The sequence below is a fragment of the Stenella coeruleoalba genome, assembly GCF_951394435.1.
Source record: "Stenella coeruleoalba genome assembly, chromosome: 16".
NCBI classification, from domain to species: Eukaryota; Metazoa; Chordata; class Mammalia; order Artiodactyla; family Delphinidae; genus Stenella; species Stenella coeruleoalba.
In genome coordinates, this window is record NC_137162.1 from 27,201,305 (window position 1) to 27,219,932 (window position 18,628).

At 48.9% G+C, this 18,628-nt stretch overlaps 1 long non-coding RNA gene across 1 annotated transcript in view; it reads right to left on the reverse strand.

The window, feature by feature from the left end:
• The window catches only part of LOC307175298, a 53,018-nt gene extending 39,459 nt beyond the window's left edge, over window positions 1-13,559 (reverse strand). The window contains exons 1-3 of the long non-coding RNA XR_013824294.1: window positions 13,242-13,559; window positions 10,936-12,152; window positions 10,073-10,166 (exon numbers count right to left, since the gene is read on the reverse strand). This is a non-coding gene — a long non-coding RNA (uncharacterized lncRNA). The remainder of the gene's footprint in view (window positions 1-10,072; window positions 10,167-10,935; window positions 12,153-13,241) is intronic.
• Window positions 13,560-18,628: the final 5,069 nt, after the last annotated feature.

Genomic DNA, 18,628 nt, shown 5'->3' on the forward strand with positions numbered 1-18,628 from the left:
GTAGTTGTGGCACGCGGGCTCAGTAGTTGTGGCTCGTGGGCTCTAGAGCGCAAGCTCAGTAGTTGTGGTGCACGGGCTTAGTTGCTCCATGGCATGTGGGATATTCCCAGACCAGGCCTCAAACCTGTGTGCCCTGTATTGGCAGGCAGATTCTTAACCATGGTGCCACCAGGAAAGTCCCCAAAATGTTCTATATCTTGACTGTGCAAACTCCTCCTCACCCTTCAACACCCAGCTGAGAGATCACATCCTCCAATAAGTCTATCCCGTCGCCCCTCCCAGGTCAGTTTGAGAGTACCTCTGGCTGGCTACACTGAGAAGGGTATTCACCACACACTACTACTACTTTGTGAGTCTCCACAGCGGTTACACAAATGGATGCATTGTGAAAACTCATAAAACTGTTCACTAAAACAGGTGAACTTTGCTGTATGCAAGTTACATCTTAAACATGACTTAGCGGGGGGAAACTACTATATGAAGTAGGCACTGTTTACTCCCATTCTACAGTGTAAGAAACTAAGACACAAATTTCAAACTCACACAGTACAGCTTCAGACCTGTGCTCTTGACCACAGAACTATATTGAATTCTCCTCTCGGCCTTCCTTCAAGGAATCCTCAATCATTCCATGGGGAATTAAACCCTAGAGAAAGAGGAACACTCCTTCTTTTGAGAAATTATTAGTCAGCTAACATGAATGCCCCTGTGATCCATCAGAGTGGAGGCTCAGGGAGGTCATAAGTTTTTTTAACTTAATTAATCAATTAATTTATATACAGCAGGTTCTTATTAGTTATCTATTTTATACATCTTAGTGTATATATGTCAATCCCAGTCTCCCAGTTCATCCCACACCACCCCCCAGTTTCCCCCTTGGTGCCCATACATTCTCTACATCTGTGTCTCTATTTCTGCCTTGCAAACTGGTTCATCTGTACCATTTTTCTAGATTCCACATATATGCGTTAATATACGATATTTGTTTTTCTCTCTGACTTACTTCACTCTGTATGACAGTCTCTAGGTCCAACCACATCTCTACAAATGGCCCAATTTCGTTCCTTTTCATGGATGAGTAATATTCCGTTGAATATATGTACCACATCTTCTTTATCCATTCGTCTGTCGATGGGCATTTAGGTTGCTTCCATGACCTGGTTATTGTAAATAGTGCTGCAATGAACATTGGGGTGCATGTGTCTTTTTGAATTATGGTTTTCTCTGGGTATATGCCCAGGAGTAGGATTGCAGGGTCATATGGTAATTCTATTTTTAGCTTTATTTATTTATTTATTTATGTTGTGGTACGCAGGCCTCTCACTGTTGCGGCCTCTCCCGTTGCGGAGCACAGGCTCAGCGACCATGGCTCACAGGCCTAGGCGCTACGCGGCATGTGGGATCTTCCCGGACCAGGGCACGAACCCGTGTCCCCTGCATCAGCAGGCGGACTCTCAACCACTGCGCCACCAGGGAAGCCCTATTTTTAGCTTTTTAAGGAACCTCTATACTGTTCTCCATAGTGGCTGTTTCAATTTACATTCTCACCAACAGTGTAGGAGGGTGCCCTTTTCTCCACACCCTCTCCAGCATTTGTTGTTTGTGGATTTTCTGATGATGCCCATTCTAACCAGTGTGAGGTGATACCTCATTGTAGTTTTGATTTTCATTTCTCTAATAATTAGTGATGTTGAGCATCTTTTCATGTGCTTCTTGGCCATGTGTATGTCTTCTTTGGAGAAATGTCTATTTAGGTCTTCTGCCCATTTTTGGACTGAGTTGTTTGTTTTTTTAATATTGAGCTGCATGAGCTGTTTATATATTTTGGAGATTAATTCTTTGTCTGTTGATTCATTTGCAAATATTTTCTCCCATTCTGAGGGTTGTCTTTTTGTCTTGTTTATAGTTTCCTTTGCTGTGCAAAAGCTTTTAAGTTTCAGTAGGTCCCATTTGTTTATTTTTATTTCCATTACTCTAGGAGGTAGGTCAAAAAAGATCTTGCTGTGATTTATGTCAAATAGTGTTCTTCCTATGTTTTCCTCTAAGAGTTTTATAATGTCTGGTCTTACATTTAGGTCTTTAATCCATTTTGAGTTTATTTTGTATATGGTATTAGGGAGTGGTCTAAGTTCATTCTTTTACATGAAGCTGTACAGTTTCCCCAGTACCACTTATTGAAGAGACTGTCTTTTCTCCATTGAATATCCTTGCCTCCTTTGTCATAGATTAGTTGACCATGGGTGCGTGGGAATAACTCTGGGCTTTCTATCCTGTTCCACTGATCTATATTTCTGTTTTTGTGCCAGTACCATATTGTCTTGATTACTGTAGCTTTGTAGTATAGTTTGAAGTCAGGGAGTCTGATTCCTTCAGCTCTGTTTTTTTCCCTCAAGATTACTTTGGCTATTCGGAGTCTTCTGTGTCTCCATACAAATTTTAAGATTTTTTGTTCTAGTTCTGTAAAAAATGCCATTGGTAATTTGATAGGGATTGCATTGAATCTGTAGATTGCTTTGGGTAGTATATAGTCATTTTCACAATATTGATTCTTCCAATCCAAGAACATGGTATATGTCTCCATCTGTTTGTATCGTCTTCGATTTCTTTCATCAGTGTCTTATAGTTTTCTGAGTACAGGTCTTTTACCTCCTTAGGTAGGTTTAATCCTAGGTATTTTATTCTTTTTGTTGCAATGGTGAATGGGATTGTTTCCTTAATTTCTCTTTCTAATCTTTCATTGTTAGTGTATAGGAATGCAAGAGATTTCTGTGCATTAATTTTGTATCCTGCAACTTTACCAAATTCATTGATTAGCTCTAGTAGTTTTCTGGGGGCATCTTTAGGATTCTCTATGTATAGTATCATGTCATCTGCAAACAGCGACAGTTTTACTTCTTCTCTTCCAATTTGTATTCCTTTTATTTCTTTTTCTTCTCTGATTGTCATGACTAGGACTTCCAAAACTATGTTGAATGATAGTGGACATCCTTGTCTTGTTCCTGATCTTAGAGGAAATGCTTTCAGTTTTTCACCACTGAGAATGATGTTTGCTGTGGGTTTGTCATATATGGCCTTTATTACATTGAGGTAGGTTCTCTGTATGCCCACTTTCTGGAGAGATTTTATCATAAATGGGTATTGAATTTTGTCAAAAGCTTTTTCTGCATCTATTGAGATGACCATAAGGTTTTTATTCTTCAATTTGTTAATATGGTGTATCACATTGATTGATTTGTGTATATTGAAGAATCCTTCCATCCCTGGGATAAATCCCACTTGATCATGGTGTATGATCCTTTTAATGTGTTGCTGGATTCTGTTTGGTAGTATTTTGTTGAGGATTTTTGCATCTATATTCATCAGTGATATTGGTCTGTAATTTTCTTTTTTTTTAGTATCTTTGTCTGGTTTTGGTATCAGGGTGATAGTAGCCTCATAGAATGAGTTTGGGAGTGTTCCTTCCTCTGCAATTTTTTGGAAGAGTTTGAGAAAGATGGGTGTTAGCTCTTCTCTAAATGTTTGAGAGAATTCACCTGTGAAGCCATATGGTCTTGGACTTTTGTTGGTTGGAAGAGTTTTAATCACCGTTTCAATTTCATTACTTGTGATTGGTCTGTTCATATTTTCTATTTCTTCCTGGTTCAGTCTTGAAAGGTTACACTTTTCTAAGAATTTGTCCCTTTCTTCTAGGTTGTCCATTTTATTGGCATAGAGTCGCTTGTAGTAGTCTCTTAGGATGCTTTGTATTTCTGTGGTGTCCGTTGTAACTTCTCCTTTTTCATTTGTAATTTGATTCATTTGAGTCCTCTCCCTCTTTTTCTTGATGAGTCTGGCTAAAGGTTTATCAATTTTGTTTATCTTCTCAAAGAACCAGCTTTTATTTTTATTGATCTTTGCTATTGTTTTCTTTGTTTCTATTTCATTTATTTCTGCTCTGGTCTTTATGATTTCTTTCCTTCTACTAACTTTGGGTTTTGTTTGTTCTTCTTTCTCTAGTTCCTTTAGGCGTAAGGTTAGATTTTTTATTTGAGATTTTTCTTGTTTCTTGAGGTAGGATTGTATTGCCATAAACTTCCCTCTTAGAAGTTCTTTTGCTGCATCCCATAGGTTTTGGATCGTCATGTTTTCATTGTCATTTGTCTCTAGGTATTTTTTGATTTCCTGTTTGATTTCTTCAGTGATCTCTTGGTTATTTAGTAACGTATTGTTTAGCCTCTATGTGTTTTTGTTTTTTCCCCCTGTAATTGATTTCTAATCTCATAGCGTTGTGGTTGGAAAAGATGCTTGATGTGATTACAGTTTTCTTAAATTTACCAAGGCTTGATTTGTGACCCAAGATGTGATCTATCCTGGAGAATGTTCTGTGTGCACTTGAGAAGAAAGTGTAATCTGCTGTTTTTGGACAGAATGTCCTATAAATATCAATTAAATCTATCTGGTCTATTGTGTCATTTAAAGCTTGTGTTTCCTTATTATTTTTCTGTCTGGATGATCTGTTCATTGGTGTAAGTGAGGTGTTAAAGTCCCCCACTATTATTGTGTTACTGTCGATTTCCTCCTTTACAGCTGTTAGCATTTGCCTTGTGTATTGAGGTGCTCCTATGTTGGGTGCATATATATTTATAATTGCTATATCTTCTTCTTGGATTGATCCCTTGATCTTTATGTAGTGTCCTTCCTTGTCTCTTGTAACATTCTTTATTTTAATGTCTATTTTATCTGATATGAGTATTGCTACTCCAGCTTTCTTTTGACTTCCATTTGCATGGAATATCCATCCCCTCACTTTCCATCTGTATGTGTCCCTAGGTCTGAAGTGGGTCTCCTGTAGACAGCATATATAGGGGTCTTGTTTTTGTAACCATTCAGCAAGCCTGTGTCTTTTGGTTGGAGCTTTTAATCCACTCATGTTTGAGGTAATTATCGATATGTATGTTCCTATTACTATCTTCTTAATTGTTTTGGGTTTGTTTTTGTAGGTCCTTTTCTTCTTTTGTGTTTCCCACTTAGAGAAGTTCCTTTAGCATTTGTTGTAGAGCTGGTTTGGTGGTGCTGAATTCTCTTAGCTTTTGCTTGTCTGTAAAGCTTTTGATTTCTCCATCAAATCTGAATGAGATCCTTGCTGGGTAGAGTACTCTTGGTTGTAGGTTCTTCCCTTTCATCACTTTACAAATATCATGCTGCCCCCCACTCTGGCTTGTAGAGTTTCTGCTGAGAAATCAGCTGTTAACCTTATGGGAGTTCCCTTGTATGTTATTTGTCGTTTTTCCCTTGTTGCTTTTAATAATTCTTCTTTGTCTTTAATTTCTGTCAAATTGATTACTATGTGTCCCGGTGAGTTTCTCCTTGGGTTTATCCTGCCTGGGACTCTCTGCCCTTCCTGGACTTGGGTGGCTATTTCCTTTCCCATGTTAGGGAAGTTTTCTATAATCTCTTTAAATATTTTCTCAGGTCCTTTCTCTCTCTCTTCTCCTTCTGGGACCCCTAAAATTCGAATGTTGGTGCATTTAACGTTGTCCCAGAGGTCTCTTAGGCTGTCTTCATTTCTTTTCATTCATTTTTCTTTATTCTGTTCCACGGCAGTGATTTCCACTAGTCTGTCTTCCAGGTCACTTATACATTCTTCTGCCTCAGTTATCCTACTATTGATTCCTTCTAGTGTATTTTTCATTTCAGTTATTGTATTGTTCATCTCTCTTTGTTTGTTCTGTAATTCTTCTAGGTCTTTGTTAAACATTTCTTGCATCTTCTCGATCTTTGCCTCCATTCTTTTTCCAAGGTCCTCTATCATCTTCACTATCATTATTCTGAATTATTTTTCTGGAAGTTTGCCCATCTCCACTTCATTTAGTTGATTTTCTGGGGTTTTATCTTGTTCCTTCATCTGGTACATAGTCCTCTGCCTTTTCATTTTCTTTCTCTTTCTGTGAATGTAGTTTTCGTTCCACAGGCTGCAGGATTGTAGTTCTCCTTGCTTCTGCTGTCTGCCCTCTGGTGGATGAGGCTATCTAAGAGGCTTGGGCAATCTTCCTGATGGGACTGGTGGTGGGTAGAGCTGGGTTTTGCTCTGGTGGGCAGAGCTCAGTAAGACTTTAATCTGGTTGTCTGCTGATGGGTGGGGCTGAGTTCCCTCCCTGCTGGCTGTTTGGCCTGAGATGACCCAGCACTGGAGCCTACAGGCTCTTTGGTGGGGCTAATGGCAGACTCCAGGAGGGCTCACACCAAGGAGTACTTCCCAGAACTTCTGCTGTCAGTGTCCTTGTCCCCTCAGTGAGCCACAGCCATCCCCTGCCTCTGCAGAAGACCCTCCAACACTAGCAGGTAGGTCTGGTTTAGTCTCCTACGAGGTCACCCTCTTTGCCCCAGGTCCTGATGTGCACACTACTTTGTGTGTGTCCTCCAAGAGTGGAGTCTCTGTTTCCCTCTGTCCTATTGAAGTCCTGCAATCAAATCCCGCTAGCCTTCAAAGTCTGATTCTCTGGGAATTCCTCCTCCCGTTGCCAGACCCCCAGGTTGGGAAGCCTGATGTGGGGCTCAGAACCTTCACTCCAGTGGGTGGAATTCTGTGGTATAAGTGTTCTCCAGTTTGTGAGTCACCCACCCAGCGGTTTTGGGATTTGATTTTATTGTGATTGCGCCCCTCCTACCATCTCAATGCAGCTTCCCCTTTGTCTTTTGATGTGGGGTATCTTTTTTGGTGAGTTCCAGTGTCTTCCTGTCGATGATTGTTCAGCAGTTAGTTGTGATTCTGGTGCTCTCGCAAGAGGGAGTGAGCACACATTTTTCTACTCCGCCATCTTGAACCAATCTCCATGAGATAATTTTTGACTCAATTTGCCCTACAGCAGGCCCAATATAAACCATTCCATGGTTATCTTCCTTTCTATCCTCAGGAACTAGCAAAAAACACACATTGGCAATCTAGTAGTTGGAAAGGCACAGTGGAAGCCCCTGGAGCTCTCACTTTGTACCACAATAGTAGATCAAAAACTACGTCCTGAGTGAATTGCAAAAATTATACCATGAAAGACTATAAAAGTGAAGGGTGATGATTCCTATCATATCTGCATTTAATTATCAAGAGACAGAAGAACATGGATAAGGCTCGGAGAAAGTTCAAAGTTTCTAGAGCACATAGGGGAGCTATGTGGAGCCTGTGGCATGTCACAATATAATAATCACAGTGTAGGTAACTCTCATGGTCCAGGAAAGAACCAAGAGTCTTTTTTTCCCAAAAGAAAATAGCTACTCACAGAAGGGGGCTTGGTTTGCTGTAAATCACTAGGTGTACACGAGACACCAAGATGAACTGAGCTGGCTGCTATTTGATCTATCTAGCTATGTGTTGGCTGTACCCTTTAGAGTCTGTCATCAAGTAGAAGTGGAATCTATGGAATCAGGTCCAAGTAGGTCCTGAAGGCATAAGTAAGTGTCTGTGCAGGCCCTGACCAGGGCCTGGACTAGGAGGTAGACAAGATACCTACGGTGTAAAGTTTATGGAGGCATTCACTCAGGTGCTGACCCAGTACTTGCACACCCTGAGAGTGAAGGCCTCCTTGTATTTTTCACAACAGGCAGCCAACTTGCCTCATCCTCACGCATACTACAATATGCCACCCTTCACTCCACATCTATGATCTCATGAGGAATACCCTAACACCAGGTGATAGAGGAAGAAAAGTTTCAAGTCTAGTTTATAGTGCAATACACCAACCCTGGCCAGAAACAGACCACTGCTCTACAGTCCCATTCAAGGGTGGCCGTGAAAAGCAAGAGAAGAGAAACTTTTCCAGTGGGCAGAATGTTAAACAGTACATTTTGTGGCTCTGTCTGTCTGTCGACAGAAGCTGGCCTGAGGTAAGGATTTGCAGTGAATATATGGGTGGTAGCCGATGGTTTAGACAGATGGTCAAGGACTTGAAATGAATGAGATTAAAGACTTGGGGCAAGGAAGTGGAAAGAAAAAGTATAAAGAAGAATCTTTGGAGATGGATACAGAGTGTGAAAATATTCATGTTTTATGAAATTGAGCACCAAAAGCCTCCCACTATAGAACGGGTTCTTAATAATCAGGCAGACAAGATAACACACTCTGGATCTGAGTCTCTCTCCCCAGGGAACTCCAGGGCCTGCTCAATCTTCTCCCGAACAAATGGCCCCAAGACTGAAATGAAAGCTATACCTGAACTCAACATCTCACCAAAGCTAACCTGGTTACCATCATGGCAAAGTGCCCAATTTGCCAGCAGCAGCAGCAATCAACCCCAGGGGGACCAGGGAGGGATCTAGTAGGTTTGGATGTGCCTTCACTGAACATCAAGCTTCTGCCAATATTATTTCCCATGACTTTAGTCTGTGCCCTATAACTGATTTCCTACACAACACTGCTTCTTAACAAGAATTAATATTGCAGTTTAAAATCCAGGCTAACGTCCGTGATATTCACCGATCTTACTTATGTATTCCATCACCCAGAAGCAGCTGACTTTACAGATCAATGAAATGGTATAGTGGAGACTATGGCTTGTCCCCTCAAACCCATTCTCCCTTTCTCCTGAGCATATGGTTGTCCACATAGGGACTACATTTCCCAACCTCCCTTGTAGCTAGTTCTCCTCAATGGAATGTAAGTAGAATTGATAAGTACAGCTTTCAAGTCTCTTTTTTTTTTTTTTTTTTGTGGTACATGGGCCTCTCACCGCCGTGGCTTCTCCCATTGCGGAGCACAGGCTCCGGACACGCAGGCCCAGTGGCCATGGCCCACGGGCCCAGCCACTCCACGGCACGCGGGACCCTCCCAGACCGGGGCACGAACCCACGTCCCCTGCATCGGCAGGCGGACTCTCAACTGCTGCGCCACCAGGGAAGCCCTCAAGTCATCTTGAAGAGCCTGCCCTGGAGTTGCTGCACCCTTTCCTTCCTGCTGGCCAGGACCGACAACTTTGGAAGGTACTTACTGAGGATGGCAGAGCTTCCTCATTAGCTTAGGTCTTGAGATGTGTTCATAGAGCAGAGCTATCTCTCTTCCCTGGTTGTAAAAGGAAAATACTTTTATCTAGTTTGAGTCACTGTGTTTTGGGACTCTTTGTTAGAACAACTTAGCTTTTTATGGTGGTGTTCCCCTGGGGTGTCTCCTAATGCTGTTATGTCCAGTGGTAAAAGTTAATGGAAATTAAAGTTTAAAACATTAATGGAAGTAAAAGTTAAAGTTAACTACAACCCTTCATAGGCAGGACCATCAAGGGCCCAGATCGCTCAGGAATAGAAGCTTGCTCCTCCCCTGGGTAAAGAGCAAACCAGCTCAGGTGATAGCTAAAGGCAAAAGAAACATAGAATGGAAAAAGGAGGAGGGATGTCATAAATACAAAATAGAATCTCATATTGCAGAAAGTGGCTTTTACCTCCTGACCTTCTATCATATTAGACATTTATATATTTGAACTCATTTGCATTTTCTTCTAGTTCTTATTCCCTTGCTATTGTATTAAGTGTGACGATGATTAACTTTACAATTTGTCTAGTTCACAGGTTGCAGAATGCTGAGATAGAATTCCAGAAGAATTAGAGGAGGAATAGAATGAAGATCCTGAATTTACAGCTATGAGGGTTTGGATTGTCTCCCTTGGGGACAAGTTGAATGCATTCTGTATGAATGACAGTAGCATGATGTTGGATGGGAGCATTTTGTGGGGGAAAGGACTGTAAATTTAGAAAGAAATGCATGTGTTGATGTTGGGCGGCCACAGGGATGGACTGTAGTGGCACTTATCATTTTCCTAGCTTCTGAACACTCTTCCTGATTGGGGAGACTCTCCCCAAAGAAGGTCAATATTGGTGGGGGAGTTTTAGCTTTTTATTTAGAAACCTAAAGGACTATGTTTGTTTTCTACCCATCTCTGACAGCTGGTGCCTACATATGTCCTAGGTTTAGCCAATCAAGCAATCCCACACAAGATTTGAATCTGAAGGATTAAAGTCAGTAAGGATGGAAGTAGACTTGAAAGATTACACATAGTGTGAGATACTTATGCCAAGAGTCTAGTGACAGGGATGCCAGCAGCAGTGTACTAACCAGGCTTTCCTGCGTGTGACCTTGTGGTGTTTCCTGAAATGATTTTCCTCGATTCTTCTGCCTTCCTGTTGATCCTGTAAACTATCCAGTATCCCTGAAAATAAGTTAAATTTTCTCTTGAGTTAGCTGAACCCACACTTACACACTGATGGGCATGGGGAAAATCAAGGATTCAAAGAAGGGGAGTATTCTCTGCAGTCTAGGGTTGAGAAGTATTCTCTGAACCTTTTGTAGATGAGGAGGGCTTCTGCCCTGTATTGGCTGGAGAGAGATTCTGTTTCCCAGAGGTCCCTTTTTTGGACTCTGGTCACTAAGAAGACTCATTTGTCAGGACAACAGGGGTGGCTATTGACAGTTGCCAGACCTGTGGCCCAGAGATCCAAAAGACTCAGCACTCCTACCTGCTACACCCTACATCCAAGGGCTATAAAGGCAGAGAGGCAGGGAAGGCTCAGCTACCTGGGGCAGAGCAGTCAGGGCTGGGTTAGCTCTTCTTTTTCCTGGGATTGCTGGCTGTTCCAAGGAATGTGAAGAGGAGGCAGCAGCATTCACTATAATGAAACTCACAACCCGGGCTATAGGGGAGCTTCCCAGTAACAAGGAGCCCAAGGTGTTATCTCCTCAACAAAAAAATAATGGGTAGCTGAACTCCTCTATCCGACTTGCCTTTGCCCTGATCCTTCATGGATGCCGCCAGCTGGGCCAAGTAAGGGGAGAACTTATTGGGGGAGGATTCCATAGGGGCTCCTTGGGGCTGTCATCTCTCTGTAGTGAACTAATGCCCTCCCTAGGTCATCCTGGAGCCCCACAGGGCCCGGGACGCAGGTATGACTAGAGAGAAAGGGGCTCAGGGTGGTGCTTACTTGTGCCGGAGAGCCACAGGCAAGTGCGCCTTTCTCCTTCCGGGCTCTTAACCTGCAACCCTCCTCCAGGCCACAGAATGAATCCTCACTCGCAGGACCCGGCTCCTCTCGCGGGTTTTCAAGCGTTTACCTTTCTGCTGCTGGGCGGATCCCCGTTTGATGAGCGCTGCTCCTGAGTCTCTGCCCCGAAACCCACAGGAGCGAATCCGCGGCCAGGGCGGTCCCCGGGGTTGGCAGCGCAGGGCCCGGGGCCTCTACGGCCTCTGTACAGTCAGTCGCGCGTTTCCCACAATTTCTGGATGCGGGGTGGGATGGGGAGTCCAGGAGTAGGCAGAAAAAGCAAGGTCGCCGCGCACATTCCTGCGCAGGCCCGGGTCTTGGGTTCTAGGAAGGGGTGAAGCCCACAGGAGAACCCGATGGCAGATTTCGCTGAGGCCCGGAGCTGCCTCGGGCACGTGTCCTTGGAGCGCAGGAATAAAAGTCAAGCCCTTATCTGCGGGCGGCCCAGGGCGCCGACCCCCGCAGCCCAAGTCAGCGCAGGGCGGCGGGATTCCCTGGCCTCTCGGCGCGGTCAAGTCCACGTGGCCGAGCGGAGCAACTCGCTGAAGAAAGGGCCAGGTTTGCATAATTCCCCAACTCTGTGGCGACAAGACCACACCCCCCGGGCCCGCGGAGTCCGCGTCAGACCTGGGTGGAGGCTTGACTTTGTGTACCGTTCGGATCCAAGCCGATGGACGCAGGCTGCGTTTTCTCCCTGGCCGCCCGGCCTCTCGACACCCCAGAGGACCAGTTTTGGGGAACTGAAGTACAAGATGCCCCTCTTCTCCGAGAACCTGTTTATATTCCTCATCCCGGATCCCCCGGTACCGGGCTTCAAAATAAGAGCCAGTTTCTCACCCTTGTCGCATTTCTTGCAATTCCAACCTGTCATCCCCAGCCTCTGAGTGTCCCCTGCTGTCTGGCCCCGACAGTCCCTTTGGTTGGTGGAGGCGAGGGGGCGCTTCTGAGTCGCTCACCAATGGTCCCTACAGAGGTTTCCGCTGAGCTTTTGGCCTGGTTCCATTTTAGGCTCTAAGCTGTGTGTATGCGAAAGCAGAGCTTTCCCCTCGTCCTGGGCTGTCTTCTGTGCACGGCGGGGCAGCTCCATGCAGGTCGGCGCTGGAGCTCACTGGAGTCCCGTGAACTCCTGTGAACTGGTGGTGATACCCCGCAACAAGCTGTGTGGAGAGGACAGTGGAACCCAACCCAGGTCAGAAGGCTCGGGGACTGGGGTGGGGGCCTGCACTGAGTATTCTGCTCAGTCTGTGCAATCAAAGGCCCCAGGCCTTCCAGTGATCTGCTGCTTCAGTCACCCCCGACTCCCAACTGAGAAACATCCAGTCCCTCAGGAGCCCCCACCGCTCACTTTCTCTAGGCTAGAAGCCTCTCCCACTGGAGCTAGGCTGGCTGTGTGCACCAGCGCCATAAACGGGATTGGAGTTGGCTTCTGCCCCAGGGCCCCTGTGCACAGAGGTAGGCCACTGCCTTACTCTCCCCTAGGACAGTAGTTGAGGACACCGAGCTGACTTAGGGCTTCTGTGGGGTTAATAAACCGTCCTCTCCCACTCCTGCCCAGCAACCTGCAGAATCCACCTCAGTGGAGCAACCATGCCACCCCTGTGCTGACCAGAAAGTACCCAATTTCTGACCTGAGATGTGAAAGGGAGAGAAGGAAAGCCTGTGGGTAGAAATGGGTTCAAGTCTACCACTGTGCGTCTGTGAGCTCATGGGCTGGTCTCCTGAACAAATGTGCCAACACGCAAGAGCCGGTTTTCCCTGACAGCAAGTGAACTGGTGAGAGGACTCTGCGAAGGCCCCTAAGTGTTTTCCTATGAACCTGTGGGACCCACCTCCAAGTCCATATGCAGTCAGGTGTGGCCTTGTGGCCACCTGGGAAAAAGCGGGTGAATGCCTGCAATCCTGCGTTTCCCTGGACTGGAGGCAATCATGAGGGTGAGATCTGGGGACACCAGCTGTTGTGTAACCAAGGATCTCGAAGGAATGAGTGGGTAAATGTGTAGACATGCGGCAGGACTGTCCCGCTCTGTAGACGCACTGGTCAGTCTGAGACCCAGCCTGAGAGTTTGAGACAGGAAGAGGGCCGTGTGTGCCTGTGAGCAAGTGCGGAGGTGTGCGGTGCACGTATGGCAGGGGACGGTGGTAGACACTGCTCTGCAGCGGCCGCACCCTGGCCGGGCCTCCGGTCCTGGCCCTCTAGGGCTGGGCCAGTCTCCACACACCCCCGTTGGGTCTGTACCAGTTCTCACCTCGCCGGCCCACCCCAACGGACAGTTGGGCGCCTGTGAACGTGGAGACTCGCTAACCTGCTCCTTGTTCCGAGGAGTGGCGGGAAGCGCGGCACTTAAATACACAGTAAGGCTCCCTTAGAAGCTCTGAGGACGGAAAGCTGCCGTGGAGGAGAGCGGCCCCTCGACTCTTCCGCCCGGAAGTCAAGGATCTGGGAATGAGGAGGGGAGGGCGGGGCCTCTGCAGCTTGTAGGACCCGCCCCCACCGCCCCAGCCCCGCCCCCACCGCCCCAGCCCCGCCCCCGCCCCCTACCGCCCCACCCAGCCTGGTGCACAGAAAAACCAGGTCAAGCTACCCTGGGGGCTCGCGGCGCCACTCCTGGAGCACCCGCGAAAAGTCAAACGCTTTTACTTGCGTTATCTCCTTAATCCCTTCTGTAATGCGGGGAAGGGTTGGCTTTATCATTTGGGGAAGGCGACTGCAGGATCCTAAAATTTAATTAACATGCCCGAGGTTAGAAAGCAGAGAAGAGCTCAAAACCTAGGTTGATGTCCAAAGTCACCTCAGCAGCCGCCTGGGAGTGAAAGAGGATTTTAGACGGAGGGACAGGTGCAGAAGGAAGAGGGTGTGGGGAAAGAGAGGGGCCGTGCAGGTAACAGGGAAGTGGTGAGGCCTGTGGCGTGCTGGAGAGTGAATTTTAGTGTATCTGTTGTGTCTGTATTCTTCATTTCTTTAAATAAATAAAATGGAAAAAATCCTCTTGGGTAAATAAAATAAAACTACAGGCCATATTTGACGGCAAGCTTGAGAACCCAGGAATAAAATCTCAGACATAGGGTGATAGTGTAGCATTACCACCACAGGAAGCTTGTCCTAAATCTGGAATATCAGGCCCCACCCCAGACATAGTGAATGAGGATCTACATTTTAACAAGGTTCCCAAGTGTTTCTTACATACCTTAAAGTTTAAGACTGTCAGGTGTAATTTATATATAAATGGATACACCTTATATTGTATATAAAAGAGCCTCCCCAGGGACACTCCCCCCCCAATTCCTCTACCATTCTGGAGGGGGCAGGGAAGAACATGCTCTCTTTTCTTTTCATATTCTAACTGAATCTTACTGTTTACGAGTTCGGCATAAGCCCTTGCTAACTCTCTGACCCACCAACATGCTCTCCCATCCTCCAGCCCAGAGCAACCTCCCCCAGCTACAGGCTTTGCACAGAGCAGATGGAAAAGGAGAAGAAGGATTTTCTTTCCTGGTTCTCCACTCTTTTGTCCAATAAAGTGTGATTCATTCACTTCTTTTTTTTTTTTTTTTTTGCAGTACACGGGCCTCTCACTGTTGTGGCCTCTCACGTTGCGGAGCACAGGCTCTGGATGCGCAGGCTCTGGATGCGCAGGCCCAGCGGCCATGGCTCACGGGCCCAGCCGCAGGGGATCCTCCCAGCCGGGGCACGAACCCGTGTCCCCTGCATTGGCAGGCAGACTCTCAACCACTGAGCCACCAGGGAAGCCCTCACTTCTATTTTTAACTTTCTGCTGATTTGAATCCCCCATCCTGCTGACCCAGAAGGGGGAGGGGTGGAAGTGTATAGAGCTCCGTTCCAATCCCAAAGGTCTCCTGGAAGGTGGCAAGCTCAGGCTGAGAAGGCCAAAAGGGTGGGCTCTGGATAGGTGCAGGGAAGGAGGAGGGCAAGGTCTCAGGGTCCTGGCAGTGCTACAGAGGGGATCCTGGAGGGGGGGGGGCAGTCAGAGCTGGAGGGGAACCAGAGGACTGGAGCAGCTTGGAAACATTTTTTCCCAAAGTCCTAGGGGAGCAAAATCCCAGTGGACTTCTGAGCTAAGAGTTCCCTCCACAAAATGAGACATTCCTTGAGGAGTCCTCCTCAAATCCACCACACCCCTGGACTTACCATCCCTCCCAAAGACCCTGGCTCTAGGGTTAGACCCTGGTTTCGAATGCTGGCCCTACCTTTTATCAGTCGCGTGCTCTTAAGCAAGTTGCTTAACCTCTCTGGACTTCAATTTTCCTTGTCTATAAAGTGGGATGAAAATACCACCTACATCATACGGTGGTTGTTAGGAATGTATTAATACCTTTAAAAACTAGTGCAGTGCCTGGAACACAGCAAGTGCTCAATAATGTTGCTTTTTAATATTATTATCGTTATTATTTTCCACCAGGGCTGGTAGCAGCCGCCCCTGAGGTCTCCAGGGTCCCTCAGGCCTCAAGCTCCCAGGGCCTCGGCTCGAGGCGCCTCTCCCCGCGCGGCCCCTAGAGGGCGCCCGGAACTCACTTGTCCTGCGTTTCTGCGGTGAAACCCCAGATCCGGCTGCCGCTTTTGGGCCTTCGGATTTGGGGACTTGTGACTCCTCCTGCAGGAACCGAAGATACGTGGGCTCTGGGACCACAGGGCGGAAAACGTGAGGTGACAGGAGCAGCTCCTATCAAACCTCCTCCAGAGGGGCACAGAGCAGTGGGGGCCTCGCACCCCCCATCCCCCCATCTTCTCGCACACACCAGGAGGCCGGATTGCCAAGGGCTTCGGGGAGGCAGCGGCGGCCGCTGGACTTTCTGGGCCTTGCTAGGGTCCTCGGCCGGAATCCAGGGCGGCCTGCTGCCCCCAAGCCCATCATCAGCCCATGGGGTCTCGTCGCCGGCCGGAGCTACATGGCTAGAAACCAAAGCCGCGTGGCCAGAAACCAAAACCAAAGATTGCCTCAGCAATCTCCACCCCCACGCCGACCGGCAGTCTCTCCTCCCAAGCTGGGGGAGGAGAGATGGGAGAAGGAGAGGAGGAGAGCCCTTGGCAGGGTGGCCGCGTGGTAACCACCCATGGGAGCTTTGGGGGTAACTGCAGACCCAGAAATGGAGACTGTGTGCTTCGAATGGCACACCTGTAGCTTGCCTTGTTTAACATCGCACACCTCAGTCGTTGTACATTTGGAGGAGGTATGTGAGGTTGTCCACAGCAATGCACGCCGTGCATGAGAGGATGTGAGTTTGCACCCATTCCTCAACACGACATGGGTACTCATCGCTTCCTCCATTCACCACTGCCGCCGCCCCCCCCGCCCCACACACACACCCAATCTCACGCAACATCTTCCGAGTCCACTCTGAGCTCCTTGGAAAATCCAGACTGGCTCCAGCCTTCGCAATCACTCAGCCTATTCCTATCGGACTCCTCAGGATAAGGAATCCAGGCGTGAGTGCAGGTGGGCGATTCTAGGGGCCTTCCTGGGCCGACAGAGGGCAGTGGGTTCGAGCCATGCGGAAAATCTCGGGCAGCTCTCTTAGTTGCCCAGGCAGTGACGGGCACCAGGCACCAAACTCTGAGCTGATCAGGAAGGCCTAGGAGAGTGAGAAGCTGCTTAGGAGCAGGGTCTGCGAGGAGGGAGTGAGAAGTGTGTGGGGGGAGCGGGGAGTGTGAGCAGAGCAGGAGTGGGGGTGGGTTTCTTCCAGCATCTGGCCTCAGGGGCCCTCAGGGCAGCTCTGGGGCCACAGCTCCACCCCACTCCGCCTTCCAGCATGGCCTCTGAATCCCAGCTGCTCCAGTTCTGCGCAGCCTGGAGGTCCCTGATTAATTGTCTCATACACCTGGAACCGACCTGCCCATCTGCAAGTCAGTCACGCCACACACAGGATGCCTATCTGAGTCCTGGGCCCAGGGCAAACCCCACACTTGCCACCACAGTGGGGGCTTTACTAGGCAGTGCTCAGGCCGTGCCCACACAGCCCCAGGCACAGATCCCGCCACGCAAAGCCGCTATTATAGTTAACAGGTTGAGCCAGATTCTCTGTGTGCCACGCGGCACAGTACGGGGACTGCTAGGACCCCAGCCCTGCATGGGTTTCTGGGCCCCCGAAGGCCACCACTCTGTCAGCCACCGCTCTGGGCTGCGCCAGGTCTGAGCGGGTGATGGGGGCCTCACTCACCGGGGAATTTGGTCAGTGCAATCATCTCACTCAAGCCAAGGAAGGAAGTGGGCAGAAAGGCAGGTTCGTTAATTCCTCTTTTCTTTCCGCACCCCTACACACCATTATTCGGATAATTTGTTCCTCTTCTATTTTTGAACAGAGACCGACCATTTCCGGCAGGGGCGGTGGCAGACCCGGAGTTGTGAGCTTTCTGCTGCGGGTAGTTGGCCCTGGCAGCCCGCTCCCTTCCAGCCTGCGTCTCCTCGGGACAGGGTGTGCGGGCCCCGCCGCCCTCCAGCCCTGTCCTAGCCGCGGCCCTCGGCCGACGCGGGATTCGGCGAGATTCCACCCCAACGAATTTCCGGCGGAGAGAGGGGAGTTGCGCGCCATCCCTCAGCGCCGAGGGCCCCAGCGCCCCGGAGAGTCTGCCCCCACCCCCTGCGACGCCTCGCCCCGGGGCCTGGGCGCTTGGGAGGGGCCCCGGGAGAGTGTGCGAACCGGGACGCCAGCGAGTGCCGGGAGCAGGCGCGCGGGAGCCGCGAGTGGGGACGGGGAGTCGGGTGGCCTCCCGCGATGGGCGCGCGGGATCCTGGCGTGCGGAAGCCCCATCCCCCGCGAGTCCCCGACAAGCTGGACAGGGTCCGAGAGCAGCGGGGCTGAGGGGCCTAGGCCCGCGCCGTTTTGAGTGTGACCCCAGCTGTTTGTGAAGATCGGGGCAGGTAGGAAGTGTGTTCTGCCTAGTTTTGCTTGCGTTTGTCTTGCAAGAGGAGGGGCGAAGGGGTGGTGGTGAAGAGTCGGGCTTCGGGGCCGATTTGGGGATTGAGTTTGGGCCGGGCAGCCACTCCCCATTCCTGCCTCAGCTCCTCAGCTGGACAGTATGCGGCCAGAAAATATCCAGGAGCCTTCGGGCGCCCAGCCTCTTGAGGGGCCCCAGGGATTGGGAGGTGGGACGAAGACCCCAGACTCCTCTGGGGTCGGCAACTCTGGAATACTGCGACGGGTAGGCACTGAAGGTGCCTCTTAAAGACGCAGATGAAGGAGAGATACCTCACCGAACGAAGGTTCGGGCTGGGCAGCTCCAGTCCTGGCGGCGGGAGGGGAAGAACAGCCAGACCTGCCCAGGCAGAAGGAGCCGAATTCTGCGGTTCCAGAAAGCCATTTCCGGATTTCGCTTGGCCCGGTACTGGATGCGGCAGCCAGTGCCGGCGGGAGACACACTGCAGACTTGTCGTTGAGGCCAGAACTTTCTCCCCACGACCAACACGCCGTCAGGGCCTGGCCTGGTCACCGGGTGGGCCTGGGGGTGGGGTAGCCCCTCCACCCCGGAAGTCCTTTGGACCCAGAATCCTCTTCTGCCCAGATCCTACTCCAAGGGGGCCACAGATGAGAGGTGGACAAACACTGCCCTTTGCCCACTCAGCCAAATTTCCCCTTGGACCTCCTTGGGTTGTAGGTTGCTGTTTGTCCCCATATCATA